Raw genomic sequence first — 8,986 nt, forward strand, 5'->3', positions numbered from 1 at the left:
TCTTTTTTAAAAACAAAACAAAATGAAAATATTTATTTTGTGATTGTTTTCTTTGTCAATCTGCTCCAGTCACACGAACATATGAGTAAAAGTTTACCTGGTTTAATATATTTTCTTAAAAGACCTTTTTTAGGGGAAAAATGAGAGAGAAAAAGAGGGGGAAAAAAAGGGTATAGCGCCTTGGGCTCCCTGGGTTTTTCTGTTTGTTTTGTTTTAATTGCTCCATGTGTGATGCATGGGCATTCATGGATGGTGGCTCTTGCTGTGGGGGAGGCTGGTTGATGAGTGTATGCTCTCACAAGTGAGTGAGGTCTGGCTTGACTGGCTGTGTGTGTGTGTGCATGTGTGTATGTGGGGGTTGTTAAGAATGAGGTGAAGCAGAACTCTCCCAGAGTTATCTGGATACCCGCCATCCCCCGCCCCTTTTCCCAGGCATGAGAACTAACACAAGTCCCATAACCAGGATTTGCCACTATCAGGAGAGTAGCGTCCAAGTCCCTGCTCACAAGGGGAACTGCAGGCTTGGTGCTGAGCAAATGCCGGCTAACGGGGGCTCCTCTTTGCCACCGCTGCTGCGGACGTCTGGAGAGTTTCCCATCCTCTCTGCACCTTGTGAAGGATGCATTGGTTTTCTCCATTTTGTCTGATTACCACTTTTGCAGCCTAAAAAGCAGGTTGGACGTACGCCACACAGAATAAGGCATCATTCTCACCATAGTGCCTCCCCCAGGTGGTCTGAGAAGCATTTCATAGCAAATCTCTTGGAGAACCACTTCCCTGTCTATTCTCCACAGCCTCCAAGTACAATGTGGAGGCATGATGGACCCCCATTTTCTTCAGGCGAAAGTCACCACATACATACTAAGTACTCCATTCCCGACCTGGGCTGTATCTCAGCCGGTACAAAATGAACCGGGAGATGGAAAGGATGGCCATATATATGTGCCCAAGAGCCTTCTACGTTTATTGTTGCCTAGAGAAGAATTCGGCATCCGATTTAATCATGGCACCATATTTCAACCCACAAGGACCTGAAATGCTTGGGAGATAAGCAGCCTCCAGCATTTCTTTCTTCACAATTCCCCTGGAGCCTTCTAGGGTAGAAATCCAGAGAATCTAGGGGTGGACACAGGTATTGGCTGTCTATTTCTACTCAGCCACGGCTTGCTTTGGGGAATTTATACCAAGCCACTCATCTGTGGAAGATGGAACCAGCAGACGTCATCTTCATCGGTGGGGTATTGACAGGCCAGAGGAGTGTGCTGTTGTGGGGAAGGAGGTTGCCAGGGGTAGGAAGGCGTTGATACTTTGCAGTGATGGGGTTTGAGAGGTGTAAGACAGATACCAGAGTCGGACTTCAGCACCCACTCTGCACGGCTCCACGCTGTAGGATGGGGCGGACACAGGCTGTTGCCTGGGAATTAAAGGCGCACCGTGCACAGTAGTATTCAGAATGAGGAGGAGAGCTACCGAGAAGGCGCTGTGCAGGAAGCGTACACCTTCAGTGGCATAAAGGTACTGCCCTGGTGAGAACTCGGTCAGTACGTGAGGCTCAGGTCTTACTGGGGCCAGTGCCACAGGGTAAGGGTGAGACTCCCCAGTTGTCAAAGGCTGTGAATCAGACCAGACTGGGGAAAAGCCTGCCTACAGAGTTGTGCTTCTTATCTTAAAAAGGGTGTTGTGTCTTCTTACCTCAGACACCTTGTCTTAGGAAGGCTCTGGGAAGATGATGGTGCCACGTATTAAGAATTTAGAAATATATGCACACAGTTTATGAAGATTTCCACTTCTTGCTAGCCCGAAGGCTGAAACCACAAAGCTGAGTGTATCAAGTCCATTTAAAAGCACTATTACATATTGGTAAATATTTAGGAGTGCCCTTGTGAGCCCAGATGCAAGTACCATATTGATAGAAGGCCTAAAAGACATTATTAATTAATCACAGTAGAAGAAATGTTTCTATTTGACCTACTCCTCTGTTATCTGTTGTGGATCCCTGACTCTTCTGAGACAGTGATGGGGTGTTTGGTGTACCAGAGCTTGAGTCAAAGCAACAGACCAAAGATTTTGTTTCTGGAAAGCAAGTGAGAGAAGGGAGAGGGTGAATAGGGGGTAAAGGATGGGAAGGCAAAATTCCTTGGGAGGTTTTTAAAGGCTTGAAACCATGGATTCAGCATACAGTTTCTCAGAAAGCCAGGCTAAGAAACGCCACAATGTGAAAAGGCTGTCCCTAGTCAAAACTGTCACCTTGAAAGTCTATAATAAATCAGGAGATGTGAACAACCTATTCTTATACACAGTTGAAAATAAAGAATTGTCATTAATTAATTAGTACCGGGCTGTCGATGTTGGTGAACTCAATGTAGAATTAAGAGCCAAATCACAATTCAGTTATTGGATGTAACAATCAGGAATCCAAGCCTTAATTGTAACCCCAAAGAACTAATACATCAAATGCTAATCTGTCCTAATGCTCGAGACTAATACCCCTAATACTAAATAACACGTTTAATGCCCCCTGCTAATTATATAATGCTATGTTCTGCAAGCATATTCATGCATCCATGGCCAAAAAATTAAATGAAGATCTCTTCAAATACAGGGAATCACAAATAGTTGAGACCCAATTCTTGGCTTCTTTTCACAAATATGAACATAGTCATCATGACGGGCAGAGCTGGCTTATGAGTAGATGGAATATATTGCCTCCATAATGTCCTGCCCCAAAATATCACCTCCAAAGCCTGTGGTTTCATTGTGTGAGTCTATTCTCTTGCACATAGGAGAGATTTTTTTTTTGCCATTATATTTTGTATGAAAATTAAAATGCCCTTAGGAAGAAATAAGTCTTAGAAGTTAACCCACTGGCAAAATCAAGGATTAGATTTTTGGAGCTGGAAGGTTTTTAGAGGCCATCTAGTCTACCTGCTTCTGACACGAGGGAGAAGAGGTTAGAGAACTTGCCCGAGGTTGTATCCATCAGCAGGGAAGGAAGAGCAGTCTTCCTTCCCTACCTCTTTCTGCCAGAGAATGATAGCTGGGTCCTGGAAGATGACAGGGACCTAGTTTCAGGGCTTGGGAGTGTGAGGGTGGGGAAGGGCAGACACATTTCTGGGAAGGAAAAGAGGACTTCCAAGGGGTAGGAGTATCCTCCCATCTTTTCCTGGGAGTGGATCTAGCAAAAGTAATCAGCTGTTGTAACAACTGAAAGGCAAAGGCTGAAGTCTCTCCCCTGAGAAGCTGTAAGCATGGAGTAGACATGTTTCCACCTAGGCTGGAGATAGAGGGATCAATTTGCTGGTTTCCTGATAACTCTATCAGCTCAATGATTTTTAATTACAACATCCTGCCTCCAATTGCTTGCTGTTTTCTCTACCACCAATTAGAGTTTAAATACCATTACAAATCCGGTAACTTCTGCAAACCATCTTTGTTGTGAGGGCTAGAGATGTCTGGGTACTAACAACATGCAAAGGCTATAGGCTGTGCAGTCCCTATGGCAAATATATGACCTTGGTCTAAGGCCATGGCAGAGACTATTAATGAGGCAACACTCTGCTGTGCAGTCAGAGTGCTTGCTCTGTCCAGCAGTAGAGGGAGAATACAGACCAGGAGCCACTGAGACACACAACTGGCCCCTGGCCTGGAAGGGAGAGGCTGAAAAATTTAGGTTATGTGACTGGCTACAGACCCACCCCCTTTTATTGTTTTTTTATTCCGCGTCTGCCACCAGCCAGCTCTGTAACTGTGAGCAGGTCAAGCCACTTCTCTGAGCCCCAGTTTGCTCCCCTGAGGACAAGGGAATTGGATTTCTGACGCAGATATGAGGGGTCCTTCTACTGCTATCCTTTTATGCCCTTAAAGGCAGTGTGGCACAGGAGACAGTGTAGGTCATTAAGTCAGACAGACCTGAATTTGCATGTTGGCTCCGCACTTGTATTTAAGTCATCTTAATTCTTGATTTATCCCCTTAGCTGTAACCCAAATGCTTCATCCCCTAAGAGTTCCCTACGATTTTTCTTTCCATTCTCTTTCTGAACACTCACCTCTCTGCATACTTTTGCCCAATCCTTCCCAACTTCCAGAATACATATATGCTTTCAAATCCCTAAAACCCAATCCCATTTCTTTCTTCTTTCCCTCCTCCTTCCCTTCCCTCATTCCTTCCTTTTCTCCCATCCTCCATCCCTCCCTTCTTTTGGTAAGTGCTAGGCACCAGGGTAGGTGCAGAATAGTCAAGACTCTATGTGTTTCTGGGCCATGAAAAACTGTACAGTATAATGTGGGGGATGGGGATGCGTAAGCAAGTCTGAGCGGTGCATTCTCCAGTAGAGATGTACAAAGCATTGGTGGTATACCGAAGGGGAGAAAATTACTCCCTGGGACGCACTAATGACATTTGTTGTGAAACTCTAATAACTATGGAAGCAATACCCCAGGTCTCTAGATGTTCTACACGTCAGTGGAGGGAAAGATCTAACAGACAACATGTGTGCCCCTTCTCAGAGAGCAGAAAGGAGCAAGGGCGGCAGCAGAGCCCCGCTGAAGGCACACAGCCGGTCAGTGCCCTTATTCGTGACTCCTGAGCACCACGCCAGCATCTTATGATTCCATCTGAGGCACACTCAAGGGACAGCCTCGGGAGGTCTGTTTGGTAGGGCAGCTGCTTCCCCTCCCTGCGGCTGAGGGATTCTGAAACCAGTGCTTTGCCGGCCTTACTTTGCAAGACTCACCTGCAGATTCGGACTCAGCAGGCCTGAGTGAGGCCCCAGATTCTGCACGTCTAACTAGCTCCCAGGAGATGCTGCTGCAGCTGGTCCAGAGACCGCACTTTGAGGAGCGAGTTCCTGGAGAGTATGCGTGTCATTTTCCTGTGGCACTCAGGACTCTGAAGTGGGAATCTACCAGAAACTATAGGGGCTAAGAAACCAAAAGGTCAGTAATGTCTGGCTAGGAGGTGAGGCCCTCACTTATGAAAATCTTGGTGCTCTCTAATTTCTCAACCACATAGGGGCCAGGTATCAGACCTATAGATACTAATAAGGTAAGAAAAGGGAGGAGAGAGGAAAGAAAGGAAACTTAACTAATCAAAATTCTGCAAGCTGAGAGCTAGCTTGCTTATGAATGTGTTTACAGATAAGCAGCCCCACAGACCAGCTGAATCATGCTGGCTGAGTAAAGGTCTTTCCCCCAAGCCTTTCTGATGGAGTAAATCTGTTCAGAAGTGGGTCAGGGAGTACCTGTCACTCCGTGGAAACATATATCAGATAAGATTATTAAATCCCCACCAGCAGTGTGCAAGCACCCAGAGGCCCAGACTTTAGACAGCTAAGGTGCCATGAAATTTCCAGGAGTTTCATCCAAGAAAGAAAATAAATTATTTCCGTTTTCAGTCCTGTCTTCCTCTCCTCCAGCCTGTGCGATCCCTACCTTTGCGTCATTAATAAACACAGCCACCAGAATTTATGTGGGGTCATTCTTCCAAGGATCTCAGCACTTGGAAAAATAAATCAATCAATGTTATTTATTGAGCATTTTCAACTAGGAGATGTGGGGAATAAAGCAAACATGTATTTAGTATGTACACTCTCTGAATTCAAACATTTTTCAGATGACTCAGGAAATAAACCTTGTGGGGAGGCCATACAGCTAAGTGAAAGCAGAGGCTGGCCTTAGTCTGGTTCCTGGAGTCAGGCCGCCTTGGTTCAAATCCCACCTCTGCCCCTTCCCAGTGTCATTTAATCTCTTTTAGCATCAGTTTCCACATCTGTAAATAGGGGCAATAACAGTGTATATACCTTAGGATGTTGTGATGGTCCAGGAAGGAAAGCATATAAAGGTCAGGAGCAGACTCACTAAGTGTGGGTTGTTTTATTGCATTAGACAGTTTCTATGTTTAAGGAAAAGGAAAAGAAAGGGAAGAAAAGGAAAGGAAAAAGAGACATCCATGTTACTCACCTGCAGAAGCAAACGCTTTCCTGGAAACAGAGAAATTTATCATCTGGGCCCTTACATAAGGGTCATTGGGTAATATAATGGAAAAGTCTTCAGTTACAGTTTTGTGGCAGACATAGATAAGCCATTTAAATGGGTATTTCTTATATAGACCCTTATAAAAGCAGAGAATATAATATTATAGCATCACTCACTAGTATGCTTGTGCCTGGCTGGGTCATGTGGCCCAGGTACGTTGTTTCTAATGATATAACTCATTACGGTGATAGAGCTTGGGAGTATCTAAGAGAATGGCTAGTTAACATACCCATTAGACTGTCTTTTTCAAATAGCACATCGTAAGTGCACTTTTAGCAAGTACGGATTGCAGTCAATTCCTAGTTGAATTCTTTGATGGGGAACCAGGGTGTAGTATAGCCATAAGGTTTTTAGATACTGACACGAGGAAGGCAGAGTTTATACTCCAGTTATGTTAGAAGTTCAAGACATGGATTGGCAGAAATAAAGGTAGGGGAAACGTTCTAAGAAGTGGGAGCAGCGTGTGTCTAGGCACATATTCATAGACAAGATGGTGAGTCAGCCTAATGTTTATGTTCCACATCCAGCCTCATAGTCTGATGACCTTCGTTCTTTTCTTCTTTTAAAAGTAACGGCTCTATTGAGATATAATTCATATACCATGAGATTCACCCCTCAAAGGGCACAATTTAGTAGTTTTTATATCAAAAGTTGTGCATGGATCAGCACTGTCTAATTCCAGAACATTTACACCATGCAAGAAAGAATCCCGTACCTATTAGCAGTCACTCTCCACTCCTCCCTAACTCCCAGCCCTTGGCAACTGCTCATCGATTTTCTCTCTATGGATTTGCCTATTCCCCAAAATTTTGTACAAATGAAATCATGCAATATGTATGACACATAAACATCATATATTTTACAAATACCAATATTTTCTCCCATTATGTGGGTATTCTTTTCACTTTCTTGATAGTGTCCTTTGAAGTACAAAGGTTTAAAATTTTGATGAAGTCCAATTTATCTATTGTTTCTTTTGTTGCTTATGCTTTGGATATCCTACCTAAAACTCCTAATCTAAGGTCACATACATTTATGCCTATGTTTTCTTCTAAGAATCTTAACAGTTTTAGCTCTTACATTTACGCCTCTGATCCATTTTGAGTTAATTTGTGTATATGGTGTGACGTAGGGATCCAACTTCATTCTTTCACATATGACTATCCAGTCGTCCCAGCACCATTTGTTGAAAGGCTTTTCTTCCCCAATGGAATTGTATTGACACATGAATCAAAAATTGATTGACCATAAATGTATGGTGTGATCTGGACTCTTAATGCTATTCAATTAATCTCTATGTCTACCTTAATGTGAGTACCACAATGTACTTATTATTGTAGTTTTACAGTAAATTTTGAAATTAAGAAATGTGTATCCTTCAACTCTGTTTTTCTTTGTCAAGATGTTATGGCTATTCTCAGTCTCTTTCATTTCCATATGAGTTTTGAGGTTCAGCTTGTCATTTTCTGTAAAAAAAAAAAAGTAGCTGGGATTTGATAGGAATTGTGTTAAATATGTGGCTCAATTTGGGAAGTATCATTATCTTAACAATATTAAGTGTTCCGATCTATAAACATGGAACGTCTTTCTATTTAAATCTTTAATTTCTTGTGATGATATTTTGTAGGTTTTGGTTTTAAAAGTCTCACACTTCTTTTGCTAAATCTATTCCCAAGTATTTTATTCCTTTTTATGCCATTATAAATGGAATTGTTTTCTCAGTTTCATTTTTGGATTGTTCATTGTTTGTGTATGCAACTACAATTGATTTTCATATATTGATCTTGTATCCTGCCACCTTGCAGAACTTGCTTATTCTAGTTTGTGTGTGTGTGTGTGTGTGTGTGTGTGTGTGTGTGTGACTTCCTTAGAATTTTCTATATACAAGAGCATATCATCTTCCAATGTAGTTTTACTATAGCCTCTATTCTTAATGACCCTTCTTCAACCAATGCATTCTTGTTCTTGCTGCCTCCTGTGGGAGCAGGAGCACTTCTTTATGCTCTTACTGGAAGCATCCGGGAAATTTATTGCAGAGAGAGATTGGCCTACAGAAAAATATATCACTCTCAGCACTACCTGTGGGCACACAAAGGCATTCAAAAGCTAACATGATGAAAAGGTAAGAATAATCAATAATCCATGGTGTTTGTTCAAAGTTCTTAGCCCATTCCAAAAGTTATTGGCTGCATCCATTCAACAGTAGCGGTAATTGAATCAGTTTTAATGAATGGTAACCCATGCATAGCCTCTATATTTGCACCATAGCTATTTAGGTCATGCAACCATTGTGTCATCACCAGGATTGCCAATAACAGAGGTTGGTTTTTAGCAGGTGATCAAGTCATTCTGTCTAGTTATTTAGTCTCTCTCCCATAGTAGATGTTCTCTGCTGGTTATTCACTTCATGCTGCTTGTACACTTCCATAGATCTACCTACTTGTCTTTTTCATAGACATCCTTGTCTCTGATCTTCCAATCTTTCTCCTTCCTGGCCCTTGACCATTCACCATTGTTCATGGGTTCATCTATATTTTTTACCTCAGGTCAGTTCTCCCTCTACATATAATCGATCACTAACTGCACTTAACATTAAAGCTCTACCCACTGAGACAATTTCCCCTCATTGCCATCCATCACAGCTACCCTATAAATAAAGTTTGGGCTTTCTACTTCTCTGCTATCTCATCACAAAGGTCCTTCCATTAAGCCACAGATGTGAGCTATGGGAGATACCCTAGTGTAAACTGATTGATGGCACAGGGCTCTGGGCTACCTGCTTGATTAGCTTACTTAGGCTCTCCAGCTCTTGTTCCCAACCTTGGATGTACCATATCCATTTTAGAATGCATTGCCACAGAACTGGCTCCACCTTGTGACTGAATCCAGTTCATGATGGAGAGGTCCCTTTTATCTCATGGTCAGAAGCTCTGTATTTCCCAGGGGGCAAGGA

Source organism: Ursus arctos, unplaced genomic scaffold (genome assembly GCF_023065955.2).
Source record: "Ursus arctos isolate Adak ecotype North America unplaced genomic scaffold, UrsArc2.0 scaffold_2, whole genome shotgun sequence".
Lineage (NCBI taxonomy): Eukaryota > Metazoa > Chordata > Mammalia > Carnivora > Ursidae > Ursus > Ursus arctos.